Here is an 11,578-nt window from a genome sequence, read left to right as displayed (position 1 = left end):
GTCTTTATTGAGAAGGCAAAATCACCTTACGGGTGGGCTGGACTAACCTAGTTAAATGGGAACCCAACTAAAAATACTTGTATTCTTTTATCATTGTTGTTTTTGTGTTGTTTGTGTTTCGGTGAGTGAAACATTTTTAATCTTGAAATCCAATTCAAACCCCCATTTCTTGTGTTTCTTGGCACCTTCAATTGGCATCAGAGCTTCTGTTCAGGTATTGATTGTTATATCAAACACGTAACTATGTCAGAAAAAGATTCAGTTCTTAAAACACAATGGCAAAAGTTCCCCCACCTACTACAAATAATGATAAAGATCACTACTTTGCTAAACCTCGTGATGGTGATAGGTTTGACTATTGAAAGGATAGAATCGAAAGTTTCTTCCTTAGTTTTGGTGTTGATTTGTGGGACATGGTAACAGATGGTTACACACATCCCTTGAATGCAAATGGCGTTAAAATGAAAAGAAGTGTGATGAATGATCAACATAAAAGGACAATAAAATCTTCATATGTCCAGAACCATTCTGTTGAATGCTATGTTAGAACAAGATTTGTTCTGATCAATTATCTTAGTTTTGATGATAACAATAATATGAATTTTGCTTAAGATAATATGGTACTCTAATCCAATGCAATTTCCCTTTCAGGAAATATATATAAAGAGTACACATAATTCAGCGCTCAAAAGCTTTGTCTCAAAGGGTTCAGCATGCAACATCAGAACATGGTCTGGCAAGACATCAGAAGATGGTCGAAGCAGAATCAGAACATGGGTCTATGGAAGCATCAGAAGAACAAGAGAACAGAAGCACTGAAGTTCTGATGGTATCACGCTCAGAAGCACTTCAAGGTCAGAAGATCAGAAGATGCTATGCACCAAGCTGTTTGACTCTGATGATATTAAAACGTTGTATTCACAAACATCAGATCAGAAGATAGTACAAGTGGCAAGCTACGCTGACTGACAAAAGGAACGTTAAAAGCTACTAAAGGCTACGTCAGTAGACACAGCGTGAACAAGGCTCGAGGTAGTTGACAAAAGCGTATAACATTAAATGCGATGCTGTACGGAACACGCAAAGCATTAAATGCATTCAACGGTCATCTTCTCCAACGCCTATAAATATGAAGTTCTGATGAGAAGCAAGGTTAACGAATTCTACATCTATTCTGTGAATATCAACTTGCTGAAACTCTGTTCAAATCTAAACTCAGAATCTTCATCTTCATCAAAGCTCACTACATTGCTGTTGTAATATATTAGTGAGATTAAGCTTAAACGATTAAGAGAAATATCACAGTTGTGATTATCGCTTTTAAGAAGCATTTGTAATACTCTTAGATTGATTACATTAAGTTGTAAGGAACTAGAGTGATCGTGTGGATCAGAATACTCTAGGAAGTCTTAGGAGTGAACTAAGCAAGTTGTAACTAGAGTGATCGTGTGGATCAGTATACTCTAGAAAAGTCTTAGAGGGTATCTAAGCAGTTGTTCCTGGAGTGATCAGTGTGTGATCAGTAGACTCTGGAAGACTTAGTTGCTGACTAAGTGGAAAACCATTGTAATCCGTGCGATTAGTGGATTAAATCCTCAGTTGAGGTAAATCATCTCTGCGGGGGTGGACTGGAGTAGTTTAGTTAACAACGAACCAGGATAAAAATAACTGTGCAATTTATTTTTATCTGTCAAGTTTTTAAAGCTACACTTATTCAAACCCCCCCCCCCCCCTTTCTAAGTGTTTTTCTGTCCTTCAATTGGCATCAGAGCGCCGGTTCTAAGGTGCAAGCACTTAACCGTGTTTAGAAAAGATTCAGGAAGAGAAAAACGCTTCAGTAAAAGATGGTTGATGAAAGTGAAAAGTCTACACCTACACCTGCATCTACATCTGGCTCTGCTGAGCAATACAACGGTAACAATGGTTATACTAGACCGCCGGTATTTGATGGTGAAAACTTTGAATACTGGAAAGATAAACTGGAAAGTTACTTTCTTGGTCTAGATGGTGATCTATGGGATCTTCTGATGGATGATTACAAACATCCAGTAAATGCCAGTGGCGTAAAGCTGTCAAGGCAAGAAATGAATGATGATCAGAAGAAGCTTTTCAGGAATCATCATAAATGCCGAACTGTTTTGCTGAATGCTATCTCTCATGCTGAGTATGAGAAGATATCTAACAGGGAAACAGCCTATGACATATATGAGTCCTTGAAAATGACTCATGAAGGAAATGCTCAAGTCAAGGAGACTAAAGCTCTAGCTTTAATCCAGAAGTATGAAGCCTTCAAGATGGAGGATGATGAAGACATTGAAAAGATGTTTTCAAGATTTCAAACTCTTACTGCTGGATTGAGAGTTCTTGACAAGGGATACACCAAGGCTGATCACGTAAAGAAGATCATCAGAAGCTTACCCAGAAGATGGGGTCCTATGGTGACTGCATTCAAGATTGCAAAGAATCTGAATGAAGTTTCTCTGGAAGAGCTTATCAGTGCCTTGAGAAGTCATGAAATAGAGCTGGACGCAAATGAGCCTCAAAAGAAAGGTAAGTCTATTGCATTAAAATCCAATATCAAGAAATGCACTAACGCTTTTCAGGCTAGAGAAGAAGATCCTGAAGAATCAGAATCTGAAGAAGAAGATGAACTGTCTTTGATCTCCAGAAGGCTAAATCAACTCTGGAAGACCAAGCAAAGGAAGTTCAGAGGCTTCAGAAGTTCAAAGAAATTTGAACGTGGAGAATCTTCTGATGACAGGAGATTTGACAAGAAGAAGGTCATGTGCTATGAATGCAATGAGCCTGGACACTTCAAGAATGAATGTCTAAATCTTCAGAAGGAAAATCCCAAGAAGAAGTTTCATAAGAAGAAAGGGCTTATGGCAACCTGGGATGAGTCAGAAGATGATTCAGACTCTGAAGATGAGCAGGCCAACTGTGCGCTGATGGCGACAGAAGATGACGGATCAGAATCTACATCAGAATCAGATTCTGAAGAGGTATTTTCTGAACTTACTAGAGATGAGTTAGTTTCCGGTCTAACTGAACTTCTGGAACTCAAGTCTCAGATTAGTCTCAAATACAAAAAGCTGAAAAAGCTATTTGAATTTGAAACAAAGAAGCTTGAGTTGGAGAATTCTGAATTAAAAGAAAAACTTTTAAAATTATCCAATAATGTTGGATCTTCTTCTGATTCAGAAAAATCCACTCCTAGTCTAAACCATATTCTGAAAGAATATGATTTAAGTTTCAGGAAGTTCTTATCTAGAAGTATTGGCAGAAGTCAGCTAGCTTCTATGATATATGCTGTGTCTGGAAACAAAAGAGTTGGCATTGGTTTTGAGGGTGAAACCCCATACAAACTTGAACCTGTTGATGAAATGAAATTCACATACAAGCCATTGTATGATCAGTTCAAGTATGGCCACTCCCATGATATTAGGCACACTTCACATGCTCAAAGTTTTCACATAACACACACCAAAAAGCATGTGACACAACCTAGGAAATATCATGAAACTCACATTAAGAATTATCATGCTGTTCCTCCTATTGCTTACAATGTTAAACCCAAGTTCAATCAGAACTTGAGAAAATCTAACAAGAAAGGACCCAAGAAAATGTGGGTACCTAAGGATAAGATTATTCCTATTGCAGATATCCTTGACTGCAAAAAGGACAAAGCACAACATGTCATGGTACCTGGACTCTGGATGCTCGCGACACATGACAGGAAGAAGGTCTATGTTCCAAGACCTGGTGTTTAAGTCTGGAGGAGAAGTCAAGTTCGGAGGAGATCAGAAGGGCAAGATAATTGGCTCTGGAACTATAAAGTCTGGTAACTCTCCTTCCATTTCTAATGTACTTCTTGTAGAAGGATTAACACATAACCTCTTATCTATCAGTCAATTGAGTGACAATGGTTATGATATAATCTTTAATCAAGAGTCTTGCAAGGCTGTAAATCAGAAGGATGACTCAATCCTATTTACAGGCAAGAGGAAGAACAACATTTATAAGACAGATCTGCAAGATCTTATGAGTCAGAAGGTGACTTGTCTTATGTCTGTTTCTGAAGAGCAGTGGGTCTGGCACAGAAGATTAGGTCATGCTAGTTTGAGAAAGATTTCTCAGATTAACAAACTGGATCTGGTCAGAGGACTCCCTAATCTGAAATTCAAATCAGATGCTCTTTGTGAAGCATGTCAAAAGGGCAAGTTCTCCAAACCTGCATTCAAGTCCAAGAATGTTGTTTCTACCTCAAGGCCATTAGAACTCTTGCACATTGATCTGTTTGGCCCAGTCAAAACAGCATCTGTCAGAGGGAAGAAATATGGATTAGTCATCGTAGATGATTATAGCCGCTGGACATGGGTAAAATTCTTGAAACACAAGGATGAGACTCATTCAGTGTTCTTTGATTTCTGCATTCAGATTCAATCTGAAAAAGAGTGTAAAATCATAAAGGTTAGAAGTGATCATGGTGGTGAATTTGAGAACAGATCCTTTGAAGAATGCTTCAAAGAAAATGGTATTGCCCATGATTTCTCTTGTCCTAGAACTCCACAGCAAAATGGGGTTGTAGAACGAAAGAATAGGACTCTGCAAGAAATGGCCAGAACCATGATCAATGAAACCAATATGGCTAAGCATTTCTGGGCAGAAGCAATAAACACTGCATGCTATATTCAGAATAGAATCTCTATCAGACCTATTCTAAATAAGACTCCTTATGAATTGTGGAAGAATAGAAAGCCCAACATTTCATATTTCCATCCTTTTGGATGTGTATGCTTTATTCTGAACACTAAAGATCATCTTGGTAAGTTTGATTCCAAAGCACAAAAATGTTTTCTTCTTGGATATTCTGAACGCTCAAAAGGCTACAGAGTATACAATACTGAAACATTGATTGTAGAAGAATCAATCAATATCAGGTTTGATGATAAGCTTGGTTCTGAAAAACCAAAGCAGTTTGATAATTTTGCAGATTGTGATATTGATATATCAGAAGTTGTTGAGCCAAGAAGCAACGCATCAGAAGCAGAGCTTCTCAGAAGAAAAGAATCTGAAGATCAAGTATCAGCTTCTCTGGAAAATCTAAGTATTTCTGAAGAACCATCTGTCAGAAGATCATCCAGACTCATCTCTGGTCATTCAGAAGATGTCATTCTTGGAAAGAAGGATGATCCAATCAGAACAAGAGCATTCCTTAAGAACAATGCAGACTGTCAATTAGGTCTTGTATCTTTGATCGAGCCAACTTCGGTTGATCATGCTCTAGAAGATCCAGACTGGATAATTGCTATGCAAGAAGAACTGAATCAGTTTACAAGGAATGATGTTTGGGATCTTGTTCCTAGACCAGATGGATTCAATATAATTGGTACAAAATGGGTCTTCAGAAACAAGCTCAGAATGAGAAGATGAGAAATTCTTACGTATGAGTATCTTTTGAAATGAAATTTTTTTTTAAGAAGTTCTGATAGAAATCAATTAGAAATTGTGATTCAGTTATTACTAACGTTTCAGTGTCTAAGTTGATTCAGAATATCTATAAAAGCAAAACAGCTGTAACTGGCTATCCAGATGGTAAACACGTGTTCACTATTCCTGGACAAGCGTGCGTGCAGTTGAGGGGACGTCTACTTAGGTAACTGTGCAAATCACGTCTTTTGTCATTATTATCTCTCCTCATGTCACGTAACATTAAATGCTTTTCATCATTTACTCCCTTTCAGTTTTCTTTTTATACTCTTCAATCGTTTCTTTTCCCTCTCATATTTCTCTCTCTCTGCATTCGGTTTCTTTTTCGTCTCTCTCTCTTTTCATATCATAAACCCTAGCAGTTTCCAATATCTGCAAAATTCATCATGAATCCATCGTCAAGCTCTGGGAATCAAGACAATGATAGGAAACAAAAGCGAAAGGCAACTGCTGAACCAGAAACCAAACCTAAAAGAGTAAGGATCTCCTATGACCCTCTCAAAGTGTATCAACCCCTTGACGGTTCCCCTCAATCACCTCCCTCTTCAAAGACCTCCACCACCTCTTCCTCCTCATTCATCCTCTCGGAACCACCTTCTTCACCATCTGATATCTCCTCTCCTTCAACCCTTCCATCAGATATTTCTTCATCTCTCTCATACCCTTTTCCCACCAGAACACCTAATCCCTATAGTGTTGTTCTTCCCGACTCAAGGTTCACTGTCAACCCTCCAACTCCTACCACTCAAACATATCTGGAGCTTTTACATGCTGATGTAAATGGCTGGTTGGAGATTCTAGGTGCTGCTCACCTTAATCATCTGGATGAGTATGCTACAAACAACCTTTGGAATACCTTTCGTCAGGATTTTCTGGATAAGGCTACAGACACTCAGAGAAGGATTATGTCTGAAGCTCCTGGTGTTCGTGGTCTCCGGTTGGAAGTTGGTGAGAGTAGCCATCACCATCTCTTCAGGAACAGAAGTGTTCTTGAAAGGAAGATACCAGCAGATGAGTTGGAAGAAGAAAATCTCTGCAGAGACATCGTGGTGTGGAGACCATGGTTTCCTGTGCTGACTGGAGATTTTCAGTGGCTGTTCAACTGGTTCAGAATGAACCCTTCTGAAAAAGCACCTCACATGGTCTTTCCAGTAGTGGTTTATCGTGCTGAAGTTGCTGGTCCTACTCCTCCAACAAACCTAGCAGCTATTCTTCAAGCATTGGAAGATGGAACTTCTGAGCTGCCTGAACCAGAATATGCTAAGGCTACTTCTGAGTCAGACTCAGATGAGGAAATGGAAGATGCACAAGCTGAAGATCTCCCAGTAGATCACCCTGCTGAGATTGCTGTCCCTCTTGGCAGAAATACTGGTGCTTCTTCTTCTGGTGAAACCTCAACTCTGATGGAGAACTTGGAAACTCTTCATCAGAATCAAGCTATGCTGGCTTCTCGTTTGGACGCGCAAGAAGCAGCCAATGCTGAGTTTCGTTCCTTCATGACTAGGCAAGCTACAAGCACTGACGGGATTCATGATGTTCTGGCGCGGATTTTGCGTAGGCTAGGATCTTAGTCTTTTGGTCTTTGTAGTTTCCTCTTCTTGTTGCATCTGTTTTCCTGCATTCCTTTCTTGTAATTTTTTTTATCAATGAAAAATTTCCTTGCTTTTACATTCCAGTGATTTTATTTGTCGTTTTAATCATCTGAATCTTTTGAAATATTCTTTTTGATGTTATGACAAAAAGGGGGAGAAGATAAATGATAAATGATTTGATTAAATCTATCAGTTGCTGGGTAAAGCTCCCACACATTTACTAACAAGAACTGCAAAGTTCTATATGGTTTAAGTGTTTTGCAGGTATAAAGAAGTGAAGAAAATCTTCAAAGCAAACACAAGAAGCAAAACCATGGAAACTGAAGCAAGCCGAGTGCTGTCAAGCTTCAGAAATCAGAAGCAAGAAAGAAGAATGAATCAGAAGCACTGATAATAGAATTTAATCTATATTTGTCTATTTTCTGATCTGACAAAATTCTATTTGCTCTGATACATTATTTTAGCCTATATGGCTCTGATACATATAATGTTATAGCTCTGATACATATAATGTGTTAGAATATACATTTTATGTTCTGACTCGTTCATGCTGACTTTTATCGTTTAGTTTTTGTTCTGTAACATTTCAGGATGTAGAGATGCTCAGATGATGCTCGGGTACATTCAACAATGTTCTGATACAAATCTAGCATGAAGTGATGTTGGTAGAAATTCAAAGCTCTGAAGCTATCCGAGGGAAGCAGAAATCAGAAGCTGCGAATGTTCTAAAGATCCAGAAAACTCAAGTTCTGAAGCTGTCCTGAATGGAAGCAGAAATCAGAAGCTGTGAATGTTCAGAAGATCAAAGAAATTCAAGTTCTGAAGCTGTCCTGAATGGAAGCAGAAATCAGAAGCTGTGAATGTTCAGAAGATCAAAGAAATTCAAGTTCTGAAGCTGTTCTAGATGGAAGCAGGAATCAGAAGCTGAGAGTGTTCTAGGGATCTAAGGAAATTCTAGTTCTGAAGCTGTCCAATGGAAGCAGAAGTCAGAAGCTATGAATTCTCTGAAGACAAGAAGCTTATATGATCGTCTCTACCGAAATAATCAGGGAAGTCTTTTATTAAAGTTCTTCGAGTATTTATTTCAGGGGGAGATTATTTATCTCAGGGGGAGATTGTTAATCTCAGGGGGAGACATATTCATATGCTTATGCTATAGCTGTGTAATTTGTCTTTTGCCGTCTATTCTTTCTGATCGCAAATTCATATCATTTATATATGTTTTTGTCATCATCAAAAAGGGGGAGATTGTTAGAACAAGATTTGTTCTGATCAATTATCTTAGTTTTGATGATAACAATAATATGAATTTTGCTTAAGATAATATGGTACTCTAATCCAATGCAATTTCCCTTTCAGGAAATATATATAAAGAGTACGCATAATTCAGCGCTCAGAAGCTTTGTCTCAAAGGGTTCAGCATGCAACATCAGAACATGGTCTGGCAAGACATCAGAAGATGGTCGAAGCAGAATCAGAACATGGGTCTATGGAAGCATCAGAAGAACAAGAGAACAGAAGCACTGAAGTTCTGATGGTATCACGCTCAGAAGCACTTCAAGGTCAGAAGATCAGAAGATGCTATGCACCAAGCTGTTTGACTCTGATGATATTCAAACGTTGTATTCACAAACATCAGATCAGAAGATAGTACAAGTGGCAAGCTACGCTGACTGACAAAAGGAACGTTAAAAGCTACTAAAGGCTACGTCAGTAGACACAGCGTGAACAAGGCTCGAGGTAGTTGACAAAAGCGTATAACATTAAATGCGATGCTGTACGGAACACGCAAAGCATTAAATGCATTCAACGGTCATCTTCTCCAACGCCTATAAATATGAAGTTCTGATGAGAAGCAAGGTTAACGAATTCTACATCTATTCTGTGAATATCAACTTGCTGAAACTCTGTTCAAATCTAAACTCAGAATCTTCATCTTCATCAAAGCTCACTACATTGCTGTTGTAATATATTAGTGAGATTAAGCTTAAACGATTAAGAGAAATATCACAGTTGTGATTATCGCTTTTAAGAAGCATTTGTAATACTCTTAGATTGATTACATTAAGTTGTAAGGAACTAGAGTGATCGTGTGGATCAGAATACTCTAGGAAGTCTTAGGAGTGAACTAAGCAAGTTGTAACTAGAGTGATCGTGTGGATCAGTATACTCTAGAAAAGTCTTAGAGGGTATCTAAGCAGTTGTTCCTGGAGTGATCAGTGTGTGATCAGTAGACTCTGGAAGACTTAGTTGCTGACTAAGTGGAAAACCATTGTAATCCGTGCGATTAGTGGATTAAATCCTCAGTTGAGGTAAATCATCTCTGCGGGGGTGGACTGGAGTAGTTTAGTTAACAACGAACCAGGATAAAAATAACTGTGCAATTTATTTTTATCTGTCAAGTTTTTAAAGCTACACTTATTCAAACCCCCCCCTTTCTAAGTGTTTTTCTATCCTTCATGCTATTTCTTACATTGAGTATGAAAAGATAACAAATATGTGATTTAATATAATTGTCAACGTCACGGGATCCTACAAGGTAACATACCTAAGGAAAAACCAATGAGAGATTGAATAAACAAGTGTAATAAGAAACATCATAAGGTACAATGTACTTAAGATAATTACATAATACCGTAAGATACAGTGCACTTAAATGAATAATAGGACACCATCAAGTACATTGCACTTAAGTGGAATACAGAATACGGTAAGGTACAATGAGTTTAAGTGAGATACAATACACCATAAGGTATAGTACACTTAAGTGGACTTTTTAGCTTGCATCCGACACAAGGGATTTTATAAATAGAACCCATGTTCAGAAGCTTACACACTTGTTGAAATTCCATTTCTAAAATCCTATCCTTAGTTTCTCTCTCTTTCTCTCTCTAACACAAACACACATAAAATCTTCATCCTTACCAGTTAGTACTGAGATTGAAGACACTCTATTCGTGTGGACTGAGTAGAGGAGTTATTCTTCATTTAACACTTAAGATCATTCCTCTGGTTCTGCATCAAAGATGTTAATCGTCACAAGAGGTAATACTTCTATCACTGATCATGCATCATTCGTAAGGATCAACTAAAGGGAAATTTTATTCTCCGCTGCGTATTTTATCACAATTTCCCTTCAGGGACAACCATCAAGTGATTCAATACTTTTATTTCAAAGTCGTTGAAGGGAAATCAAATACTGAGGATCGAGAAGACACATTAATAGAAATGAATGGTGCATTCATCATACTCGCTACAAATTCTCTTGCCCTCATGAGGGGTCAGTACACTCCAATCAGCAGAGGGACCTACAGTCAGAAAGGAATTGTCTATACTACCTCTCTAACAAAGATAAAAATCATCGACGAAGCGACATGGTCAGCCTAAGAAGTGGAAACATCTTCTTTCGAATCTTGGTAGACATGGCTTTCTTCAGTTACAAAAAAATAAACTCCAAAATTGAATTGTATAGAAAGCGCATCAAGATTTACCAAAAAGCAATAAGCACGACCAACGCTTCAGACCACCTTACAAAAATACTTGAGTGTTTCAGTTTCCAAATAGCATTATGATGGAACCTACGAAAAGACGTTTGTAACATGGGGCGCATTTAAGGCGCAAATTCCCAAGGACACCAACGTCACTTCTAGGTTTTCCATTTCAACCAATATGCAGTCGGTATGGAGGAGCAAATATGATAAAAACTTATGCATTGCAAGCAGAGACAAGGGCTTGGGGGCAATTGTTATTGATCGACCGGAAGAGCCAACAGTTCCGACCTAGGGGAAGAAATGATTAGTCTAAATTGCTTGTATCTTAGGTATACTACCCTAGGGGAAAACATAGAAAATCCAGGGTCAAGTTACATCTAACGAATCTCTATATTTCACGTCTTAAAGATAACTGGTGGTTACAACTTCTCCTCATATAAATGGAAAACGCACCATTCTCAAACACACAATTTTTAAATTTAAATATCATTCACTTTTTTCCTTCACATACTGACTTAAGTGTTGAAATTGAGTGTTGGAGTGCTAACCTTGTAGGTTCAGTCCCTCCATCACCGCACCTAATGTTCAAATTTGATGTTGCACACACAACTTGGTTCTTCAAGGCTATAATTGAATACAGTAAAATAAATCTAGCATAATGGAATGAAGTGGAATTGAACGAAACAAAATAAAAATGACGTTCCATTATTTCATGACGGTAAAAGTTTTTTTTATCATTCTGTTCATATTAAAAGGTACAAAATGATGGAAAATGATAGAATGAATGTGACTTCTTATCTACCCAACAGAAAAAGTTGGATAAAGTTACCCTTAATGTAAAATACTTTGAAAACAACTAAAAAATATATTATTTATTAATTAATAAAATAAAATAAAATTAAATATTGCAGTGTAATTGATGGACAGTACACTATCCAATTTTTTGTGATGGATAGAGAAATTGTTCGCATTCTGTTAGTTTACGCTATATTTCATTTCAGGATG

This window comes from Vicia villosa, linkage group LG5, assembly GCF_029867415.1.
Source record: "Vicia villosa cultivar HV-30 ecotype Madison, WI linkage group LG5, Vvil1.0, whole genome shotgun sequence".
Taxonomy (NCBI): domain Eukaryota; kingdom Viridiplantae; phylum Streptophyta; class Magnoliopsida; order Fabales; family Fabaceae; genus Vicia; species Vicia villosa.
This window is presented reverse-complemented; position numbering follows the sequence as displayed.